Here is an 11,612-nt window from a genome sequence, read left to right on the forward strand (position 1 = left end):
GAATAAACCATTTATACATAACGGTAAAGGGACCCTCCTATGATCGCTGATAATAAAATGAAAAAAATGAAGATAATTGGAAATCCTTACCAACTGGATCTTGTTGCACCCGGCAAGAAACATGCATGAACCATTTCCCGAAGTATGTGTCCAGATAATCCAAAGTCTCGATAATTAGCTCTCGGTCTTCCGGTCGAAAAACAACGTCGATGAAGACGTATAGGTGCACTATTACGCGGTAGTGATTCTAATTTTCCATGAATTTCCCATTTCTCACTTAACGACGGAACTTTGCTTATTTCTTTTTTTGAGGATCGGCGAATCAAATGATATTTCTGTTCCAATTTTTGTCTCTTCTTTTCCCTCTGAATAACACTTTTCCTTGCCATAATGGTTAATTTGCTATTAGCATCAATGATAGAAGTCGGATCCTAGATGTATAAGTGGCTTCTCTTCCCTATAGAAGGAAATGAGATTCTTGCCAGATATATATAATAAAGAATTCAATTAACCGAATTTGCCCGATGTAGAGGCAATTAAGAAGGCTGCATAAGTAAATATATAACCTACGGAAAAGTGGGCTAGTCCAACCAATCTTGCTTGCACAATGGAAAGAGCCACTGGTTTATCTCTCCATCGAATCAAATTAGCCAAAGGTGTACGTTCATGAGCCCATGCCAAAGTTTCAATCAATTCCTGCCAATATCCGCGCCAAGAAATTAAGAACATAAATCCAGTAGCCCAAACAAGATGTCCAAACAAGAACATCCATGCCCAGACTGATAAACTATTCATACCAAAAGGGTTATATCCATTGATAAGTTGTGAAGAGTTCAACCATAGATAATCTCTTAACCATCCCATCAAATAGGTAGAAGATTCATTAAACTGTGAAATATTACCCTGCCATAGTGTAATGTGTTTCCAATGCCAATAAAAAGTAACCCATCCAATGGTATTTAACATCCAGAAAACTGCCAAATAAAATGCGTCCCAAGCGGAAATATCACAAGTTCCGCCTCGTCCCGGGCCATCACAAGGAAAACTATAACCAAAATCTTTTTTATCAGGCATTAACTTAGAACCACGCGCATCCAAAGCACCTTTTACTAAAATCAAAGTAGTTGTATGTAAACCAAGAGCAATAGCATGATGAACCAAGAAGTCTCCAGGCCCTATTGTTAAGAATAGAGAATTACTATTCTCATTTACAGCGTTTAACCAACCAGGCAACCATATGCTTCGTCCCGCATTGAACGCCGGACTGTTCGTTGAAGATAAAAGTATATCGAACCCATAGGAAGTTTTACCATGAGCAGATTGTATCCATTGGGCAAATATAGGTTCAATCAAAATTTGTTTCTCCGGAGTACCAAAAGCAAGCATGACATCGTTATGGACATAAAGTCCCAGAGTATGGAACCCCAGAAAGAGGCTAGCCCAACTTAAGTGGGATATGATAGCTTCTTTATGGTCTAACATTCTTGCCAAGACATTATCTTGATTCTGCTCTGGATTATAATCTCTAATAAAAAAGATAGCTCCATGAGCAAAAGCCCCTGTCATAATGAAGCCTGCTATATATTGATGATGAGTATATAAGGCAGCTTGAGTAGTAAAGTCTTGCGCTATAAACGCATAAGCAGGTAAAGAGTACATGTGTTGTGCTACCAAGGAAGTAATAACCCCTAAAGAGGCTAGAGCAAGACCTAATTGAAAATGAATTGAATTATTGATTGTATCATAAAGACCCTTATGCCCACGCCCCAATCTACCCCCCGGAGGAGTATGTGCTTCTAAAAGATCTTTAATACTGTGACCAATCCCGAAATTAGTTCTATACATATGGCCAGCAACTAGAAAAATAAACGCAATAGCCAAATGATGGTGTGCAATATCAGTTAACCATAAACTTTGAGTTTGCGGATGAAATCCTCCGAGAAGTGTTAGAATAGCAGTTCCTGCTCCTTGAGGGGTACCAAATATATGATTATTGGAATCTGGGTTTTGAGCATAAAGATTCCACTGACCTGTAAAAAATGGACCTAATCCCTCGGGGTGCGGCAAGATATCTAATAAATTGTTCCATCGAACGGATTCCCCCCTGGACCCCGGAATAGCAACATGAACTAAATGCCCTGTCCAAGCCAAGGAACTTACTCCGAATAGTCCTGACAAATGATGATTGAGGCGGGATTCGGCATTTTTAAACCACGAAACACTCGGTTTCCATTTTGGTTGTAGGTGTAACCAACCTGCTATTAAAGATATAATAGAAAGTATTAATAGAAAAATAGCTCCAGTATAAAGATCCCCATTAGTACGTAAACCGATTGTATACCACCACTGATAAACACCAGAATAGGCTATATTAACAGGACCTAGAGCACCCCCTCGAGTAAAAGCTTCTACAGCTGGTTGACCAAAATGAGGATCCCAAATTGCATGAGCAATAGGTCTTACATGTAAAGGATCCTGTACCCATGTCTCAAAATTACCTTGCCAAGCTACATGAAAGAGATTCCCGGAAGTCCACAGAAAAATGATTGCTAATTGCCCGAAATGAGAAGCAAAAATATTCTGATAAAGACGTTCCTCAGTAATATCATCATGACTTTCGAAGTCATGTGCGGTAGCAATACCAAACCAAATACGACGAGTAGTGGGGTCTTGAGCTAAGCCTTGACTAAAGCTTGGAAATCTTAATGCCATAATGATTTTCAAATCCTCCTAGCTATTATCCTACTGCAATAATTCTTGCTAAGAAGAATGCCCATGTTGTGGCAATTCCACCTAGAAGGTAATGTGTTACTCCTACAGCACGTCCTTGTACAATGCTCAAGGCTCTGGGCTGAGTAGCAGGAGCAACTTTTAATTTATTATGAGCCCAAACAATGGATTCAATAAGTTCTTGCCAATAACCACGCCCGCTGAATAGAAACATTAAACTAAAAGCCCATACAAAATGTGCACCCAAGAAAAAAAGACCATATGCAGATAATGAAGAACCATAAGACTGAATTACCTGGGATGCCTGCGCCCATAAGAAATCACGAAGCCACCCATTAATGGTAATGGAACTCTGCGCAAAATTTCCTCCTGTGATATGAGTTACTATCCCTTGATCACTTATACTACCCCAAACATCTGACTGCATTTTCCAACTGAAATGGAATATAACTACGGAAATTGAATTGTACATCCAAAATAGTCCTAAGAAGACATGATCCCAAGCGGATACTTGGCATGTCCCCCCTCTTCCAGGTCCATCACAAGGGAAACGAAAACCTAGATTTGCTTTATCCGGTATCAATCGTGAACTACGAGCAAATAGAACACCCTTTAAGAGTATCAATACTGTTACATGAATTGTAAATGCATGAATATGATGGACCAAAAAATCCGCAGTTCCTAAAGGAATAGGTAACAAAGCAACTTTACCGCCCACTGCTACTAAATTTTCACCTCCCCAAGTCAAACTGGTACTTGTTGCTGCACCTGGGGCTGTTGTGCCAGGTGCTAAAGCGTGGGTATTTTGTATCCATTGAGCAAAGATCGGCTGTAATTGTATAGCAGTATCTGAAAACATATCTTGAGGGCGCCCTAATGCGCTCATGGTATCATTATGAATATACAAACCAAAACTGTGAAAACCTAAAAAGATACATACCCAGTTAAGATGTGATATGATTGAATCACGATGTCTAAGGACACGATCTAATAGATCGTTGTATCGAATAGTCGGATCATAATCTCTTACCATAAAAATCGCTGCATGCGCAGCAGCACCGACTATGAGAAATCCACCAATCCACATGTGATGTGTAAACAATGACAGTTGTGTACCATAGTCAGTAGCTAGGTATGGATAAGGAGGCATAGAATACATATGGTGAGCTACAACAATGGTCAAAGAGCCTAACATAGCTAGATTAATAGATAATTGAGCATGCCATGACGTTGTTAGAATCTCATATATACCTTTATGACCCTGGCCTGTAAATGGACCTTTATGTGCCTCTAAAATGTCTTTTATATTGTGACCAATACCCCAGTTGGTCCTATACATGTGACCCGCTATCAAGAAAAGAATTGCAATAGCTAAATGATGGTGTATAATATCGGTCAGCCATAAACCTCCAGTTACTGGATCTAATCCTCCACGAAAAGTAAGAAATTCTCCGTATTTTGACCAATTCAAGGTAAAAAATGGGGTTGCTCCCTCGGAAAAACTCGGATAAAGTTGAGCCAAAAGATCCCGATTTAGGATAAATTCATGAGGAAGTGGTATCTCTTTGGGATCTACTGCAGCATTTAGAAATTGGTTAATCGGTAAAGATACATGTATTTGATGTCCTGCCCAAGAAAGAGACCCCAACCCTAGGAGCCCTGTCAAATGGTGATTCAACATAGATTCTACATCTTGGAACCAAGCCAATTTTGGAGCAGCTTTGTGATAATGAAACCAACCAGCAAAAAGCATTAAGGCTGCAAAGACCAATGCACCAATTGCAGTACAATAGAGTTGTAATTCATTAGTTATTCCAGATGCTCTCCAAATCTGAAAAAAACCAGAGGTTATTTGTATTCCTCGGAACCCCCCCCCTACATCACCATTCAATATTTCTTGACCCACTATTGGCCAAACCACCTGAGCACTAGGCCTAATGTGAGTAGGATCACTTAACCATGCCTCATAATTGGAAAAACGAGCACCATGAAAATACATGCCACTCAGCCAAAGAAAGATGATAGAGAGTTGGCCAAAATGCGCACTAAAAACTTTTCGGGAAATCTCCTCTAAATCATTAGTATGGCTATCAAAATCATGAGCGTCAGCATGTAGGTTCCAGATCCAAGTAGTAGTATCTGGTCCCTTAGCTATTGTTCTTGAGAAATGACCAGGTTTTGCCCATTCCTCAAAAGAAGTTTTTATAGGATCCCTATCTACCAAAATTTTAACTTCTGGTTCCGGTGAACGAATAATCATTGAGTCCTCCTCTTTCCAGACAACACATACAAAGAGACCTGCCAACATAAAACAGAATTAGTGAACTTATTAGAGATGTTTCTATTGAGTTTTGTTCTCTCCTATCTCTCATGTATTGGATATCTTAGTAAATTTCATTTCTTTAGTTTTTCACTAGAACAATTATGATCTCGAAGTCAATTCGGGGCAAGTGTTCGAATCTATTATGACATAAGAGTGAGGCGCTCAACGGACCTATTTTAATCTTCTAAGACCTTTTTGGGAACTCTGAATGGAAGTTCAATAATTTTTCGTGCAGCCTAATCAAATGTATTCAGATTTTATTCTAATTCTATTCCTTAGATTTTATTTTTTTTTTTAGATAAAGTATAAGTATGTACTCTATTTCAAATTGAGCAGGCATTAGCATTCATTATTAGGCAATATACCTATATTTTATTTCTTTTTTTGAAGGTCTCTTTTCTTAATTTGATTGAATATTAGTTTAAATAACAGAAAAAAGGAGAAAATTATCTACTGTATCCACATCTCGTTTATTTCTATGAAATACTAGACAAAATCGAACAAAATTAGAAGGGATATATTTAAATTATGTGATTGGTCGTTCCTATAGAAATGATTTTTGAATTTGATAGGGACAAGAAACAAGAATTTATAACAATATATATTTATCTATCTATATCTTTATATAGATAGATAAATATATAAGAAAAAAAAGAAACAGAGTGTTCTTATTCAAAACGCCCTGTGATCTTCAACCAATTCTGTGCTGCAATATAATTACCGGGGGTGAGAGCTATAGCTTGTTTCCAATATTCAGCGGCTTGATTAAACCAAGACTCCGCAACTTCTGAGTCTCCCTGCCGAATGGCCTGTTCTCCTCGGTCGAAATAGGTGAGTCAATTCCTTTCCTTAGAACCGTACTTGAGAATTTCCTGACTCATACGGCTCAGTAGTCAATTCTTTTTTTGTTCTATTATCTTGAAGTTAACTAAAAGAAAAAAAGAAATTATTAATATGAGTTTCAAACTTTCATTTTTACTAATAAATAAAGAATTTCAAAGAATTTCATCTTTTTTTTTAGTTTTATCTTTTCTCCTACCTTCAGAAAAGGGAATCAAGCATTGGCATTAACGCCCTAATTCTAATTTTCTGAAAGGTAACTATCTCGATTTTATATATCATATACAAAAATATATGATAGATTCATTTCTATAGAATCTTGGTAAAAGTTTTTTCTTTCTTATCTTATAAGTTCTTATAAGTAAAGAGAAAATACTTTCTATCTTTGGGATTTGATACTACACCGCTGCTCAAAATACCAGGGGATCCTTTTTATTACATAAGTGGATTCCTGACTTCTTTATTTATCATGAGATAAGGAAGCAGTTTTTATTATATCGATTGAAAACCGTGTTAATTGATCCTTACGATGCTTCCTTTATCAATTAGATCTTTTATCCATAGAAAAAGAGGGTATCTAGACATATCGATTTCTTCATATTTTTACTTCTATGAAGTTTCTTTGCTACAGCTGATAAAAATCGTTGTTTTGAACGATATATATATGTAGAAAGCCTTTCTTATTTATAATTATTTATATTTCTATATTTCTTATATTAAAATTTGTGGATTTGCTTGTTCTTTTCTTTTTTCTTTCTATAGTGGAGATAGTCGCACGTAATGACAGATCACGGCCATATTATTAAAAGCTTGGGGTAAAAATGGGTTTCGTTCGAGCGCCCGAAAATAATATTCCAAAGCTTTAGTATGTTCTCCGTTACTTGTGTGAATAAGGCCTATGTTATAAAGTATATAACTTCGATCATAGGGATCAATTTCCAGTCGCATAGCCTCATAATAATTCTGTAAAGCTTCTGCATAATTTCCTTCAGATTGAGCTGACATCCGTTACGGTCGTCATTCGGTTCAAAGAATCTCCGCTCCAGAACTGTACGTGAGATTTTCATCTCATACGGCTCCCCCCTTATGTGTGTAATGAGAAAAATCCATCAAATCAAAAAATATTCCAGTATTCTCATTCTCAACTGAACAGAGCTAGTGTTTTTACAATAAATCTCTAGCCAACCTTCCTGTCAAAAATTATTTCTTAACATTAAGTATGTAGGTACTTGATAAAAAAAAATAAGAACTTCAACAATTTCTTTGTCCTCTACGCTGCTTAATTTCCTGGAATTAGTCACCTCAATAATCTTCGATGGTTCTATGGGTATCCAAAATATGAACGAGATGGATATTTATTGTCCCAACCATTCCTGTTAGTCCCAATCTCGATAAGCCATGGATATAGATAGATACAAAGTTTTCGTGTCCTTGATTCCCAAGCGTAGTGCTTCTTTCCCAATGTTGCCTATCAGTACTAGTAATTTGGGGTTGACCTAACCCCATAAGTATAGGTATAACCTTTCGCTTAATACTAGAAACCTAAAATTCAAGCATATAAGGCTTCATTAATCGAGGATACACGACAGAAGGAATTAATCCTTTTATTTACAAATTTCACCTTCAACACGCGTGGGGTTTTTCCATTCCATTTTTTTTTGACCGAAATCGGTCAAAAAAAATGGAATCAAATCACACCATCTCTGTAATAAGTGAATGCCCTTTTTTCTCCTGAAGTTGTCGGAATTATTCGTAATAAGATATTGGCTACAATTGAAAAGGTCTTATCTATAAAATTTTCATTTATCCGAGATCTAGGCATAGGTAGAAATCCATTCTATAATTTAATTAATCATGGTGTGAGAAATCAATCCCACAAATAAAGGAATTGTATAATTATAATACAGTGCGAAATAACGTAAAAATGAACTCATCAATCAAATTTGTTTATCCTAAGACCTTGTAGGAGGTTTTTTTTTAATTTTACTTTGTATTTTTATAGTTTGAATAGGTTTTATGCATTTATGAAAAATAGGATTGATTCACTATTCAACATTCAACCGGTTTCTGGGCATCATTATATAGGAGAGATGGCCGAGTGGTTCAAGGCGTAGCATTGGAACTGCTATGTAGGCTTTTTGTTTACCGGGGGTTCGAATCCCTCTCTTTCCGAATCTTTACCAAATTCATCAATATTACTCATCCCAATGCATACCATTATTTCATATTTCAAATTTGTTTGTTGATATGGACAACTTTATATTCCTCATTTTTCGGTAATACAAAAAATAGTGGATAACGGGTGGGCAAGGAATAAAAATTTTCGCATATCCATGTCTATGATATATGAATAGCAGAAAATCCTTGTAAAAAAAACTCTTGTTATTTTAGTTAAGTTTAAGTTTGACGAGAATAATATTCTACAACCAGTAATTCATTTATTTTCAAACCAACCCATTTATTATCTATTATTTGATTAATTAAACCTTTATATTGGAAAGGGTGAACAGTCAAATGATTTGGCAATTTCTCATGGGGGGCTGAATCAAAATAATTTTGAATAAGAGTTTTAGATTTTTGTTCATCCTTTGCTGTAATAATATCTTGAGGTTTACAACGATAACTTGGTATATCCACTATACGACCATTAACTAAAACATGTCTATGGTTTATAAATTGGCGGGCTTGAGGAATAGTCGCAGCCATACCCAATCGAAAAAGTATGTTATCCAAGCGCATTTCAAGTAGTTGTAATAAAACCTGACCAGTTGATCCTTTAGCTTTTCCGGAGATACGAACGTATTTAAGCAATTGTCGTTCTGTAAGACCATAATGAAAACGCAATTTTTGTTTTTCTTCTAAACGAATACGATATTGAGATTTTTTACTGAAGCGCAATTGATTTCGAAATTCGTTTTTGACTGTTGGCCTTTTACTAGTAAGTCCTGGTAAATATCCTAGACGACGTATTTTTTTGAAACGAGGTCCTCTGTAACGTGACATAAAAACTCCTTTTTTAAAATGAAAAATCTTATAAATCGAAATGAAAACTAAACGAAATGAAAAATATTATAGAATTCTAAATGAAGCGAAATCTACTAAAGTTTTATAGTACAAAGAAGAATTAGATGAATTTTATCAATATCCGAATTTATTGTATATAAAAGAATACAAAAAAGTAGGTTAATTTCTTGATTTCTTCCGCAGAGATCGAACTCTCCCAATTTTTTATTTCTAAAAAAGATATTATCAATTATGTAAAAAACAAATAGAGAAAAGCCGGTTATCGGATTCGAACCGATGACCATCGCATTACAAATGCGATGCTCTAACCTCTGAGCTAAACCGGCTAATGTAAACGAAATATACATATGCAGAAGAATTGAATGGGATCTTAGTTATCAATTTTTAGTTATTTATAACAAAATTCAAATTAATACAAACATCAAAAATAGAGAAAGAAAATATAGAAAATCAAACCCAATTTTTATTATTTCTATTATTTATTTTATCTGATAACATAAAGTGCAAGATAATAATTAATATTATATTAATATAATTTATTTAATATAATTTATTTCGATCTACTATTCTAGATATATATTATTAAATTGATTTCTTTCAAAAAGATTATTTATTAGTACTTAAAGTAAATTTGAATAAATATAAATTTTAGTAAATATTTATTAAGGAATTCCATATTTCTAAGTAAATGTCTAATTCTATATTATATTCAATTAAAAGAATGGTTTTTTTTAGCCACTAGATTCGTTTTAGTTATATAAATTGTATATGAATAAATGGATTGTTTATTTTCTTTTTTTTTTTAAGCAAAAACAAAAAAAAAAAAAGAATCGACCATTCGAGTATTCTAAATTGTATGAAAAAAGAAGATAAGTAGGTACATAGAAGATAAGTAGATATGTGGTCTATATCTGTGTATATTGAATTGTTAATATATAGATATTAGAATTAGTTCTGATTCAAACAAATAAAGGTATCCAATATAGATGAAATAAAATCTATAAAATTGGAGAAAGGGGTTTTTAATATTTAATAAAATAATATGTATTTAATGAATTCAAAAGTTCCGCATAATTCTCATAATAGAAATGAAAAAAAAAGCATTCTATTATAATCAGATTCAAATAAAAAAAAAGATGGGGATATGGCGAAATTGGTAGACGCTACGGACTTAATTGGATTGAGTTTTGGTATGGAAACTTACCAAGTAATAATTTTCAAATTCAGAGAAACCCTGGAATTCACAATGGGCAATCCTGAGCCAAATCCTGTTTTCTGAAAACAAATAAAAATTCAGAAAGTGATAATAAAAAAGGGATAGGTGCAGAGACTCTATGGAAGCTGTTCTAACAAACGAAATTGACGACTTTTTTTATTGCATTAGTAAAAGAATCCTTTCACCAAAATTACAGGAATGGATCAAAGATAAACATTTAGAAACATATATATATACTGAAATACTCTTTCAATTTGTTACTTTTTATTTTATTATTGAAGATCTATTTGTGATAAAAATATTCACAAATGAAAAATGTGAATCAAATCAATTCGAAGTTGAAGAAAAGATGGAATATTTATTGATGAAATTATTCACTTCATCATAATCGGCTAAAACCCTTGAAGAACTGATAAATCAGATGAGAATAAAGATAGAGTCCTATTCTACATGTCAATACCGACAACAATGAAATTGAAAGTAAGAGGAAAATCCGTCGACTTAAGAAATCATGAGGGTTCAAGTCCCTCTATCCCCAAAAATACTTTTTCATTTTCTAATTTTTTTCCTATATCCTCTCTATCTTGAAGTCCTTATTTATGTGTTTTATTCGATTTATTATTTCCCAACGAAATTGGAATTTTTATTTTCATCAATTTCCTATCTATCATAATTTTCTTATCTATCATAATGACAAGGGACGAGTTTTGGAATAGATATAAATATATATGTGAAACACATAGAATTTTTTTTAATCAGAAATGTATAAATTAATATCTTATTTTTTAGCAAGGAATTTTCATATGCGTAATTAACGATTAACAATAAAAAATAATTATTACTGCGGAAACTCACTTACAAACTTTTTTTTTACTTAGTTGATATAGATTCATTAACATAGATTTTAAAAATCTTTTAAAATCAAAGTATTAAGCTTCAAGAATGGTCGGGATAGCTCAGTTGGTAGAGCAGAGGACTGAAAATCCTCGTGTCACCAGTTCAAATCTGGTTCCTGACACAAGATTCATTTGTATGAGTATCTATCCCCCATATTCATTTTAATGAATATGGGGGATAGATACTCATACAAATTTGTGTTCTTCTAGATTCTGATACATAACATATTTCTTTGATCTATTTAGGTATCTGTAGATATACTTTTCCTAGATGATTAAAGAATAGATGCAATTTTTTATTAGGTATATTCGCTTATCTATAGTATCTATATATATATAGATATAGATATATAGATAATGAATTCTTTATCTATTTTTTTCCTTTTTTTTCTGCGATACAAAAAAAGGTTTCTATTTCCATAATATTCGAGTGGTTTAATTAGTTGGTTAAAAGACCTAAAAGTCGAAGTTCTGGGGTGGAGTGAGAATATTAAGAATTCATCTGAGAAGGATTACCAAAATAGAATCGAGCCCTTTTCTTTGTGTTTTTTTTTTCGTGGCCGTATAATTGATGGTGATGTGC

At 33.9% G+C, this 11,612-nt stretch overlaps 3 non-coding genes across 3 annotated transcripts; 2 read left to right on the forward strand and 1 right to left on the reverse strand.

Annotated features, from left to right (window-relative positions):
* The first annotated feature begins 7,977 nt into the window (after window positions 1-7,977).
* Window positions 7,978-8,065, forward strand: TRNAS-GGA (transfer RNA serine (anticodon GGA)). Its single transcript has one exon. It is a non-coding gene; the product is annotated as a tRNA-Ser (tRNA).
* Window positions 8,066-9,170: 1,105 nt separating this feature from the next.
* On the reverse strand, window positions 9,171-9,243 carry TRNAT-UGU (transfer RNA threonine (anticodon UGU)). Its single transcript has one exon. It is a non-coding gene; the product is annotated as a tRNA-Thr (tRNA).
* A 1,835-nt stretch (window positions 9,244-11,078) lies between these two features.
* On the forward strand, window positions 11,079-11,151 carry TRNAF-GAA (transfer RNA phenylalanine (anticodon GAA)). The gene has a single exon. It is a non-coding gene; the product is annotated as a tRNA-Phe (tRNA).
* Window positions 11,152-11,612: the final 461 nt, after the last annotated feature.

This window comes from Vigna unguiculata, unplaced genomic scaffold (assembly GCF_037176805.1).
Source record: "Vigna unguiculata cultivar grain cowpea cultivar isolate G323 ecotype 2 unplaced genomic scaffold, ASM3717680v1 ptg000485l, whole genome shotgun sequence".
Lineage (NCBI taxonomy): Eukaryota > Viridiplantae > Streptophyta > Magnoliopsida > Fabales > Fabaceae > Vigna > Vigna unguiculata.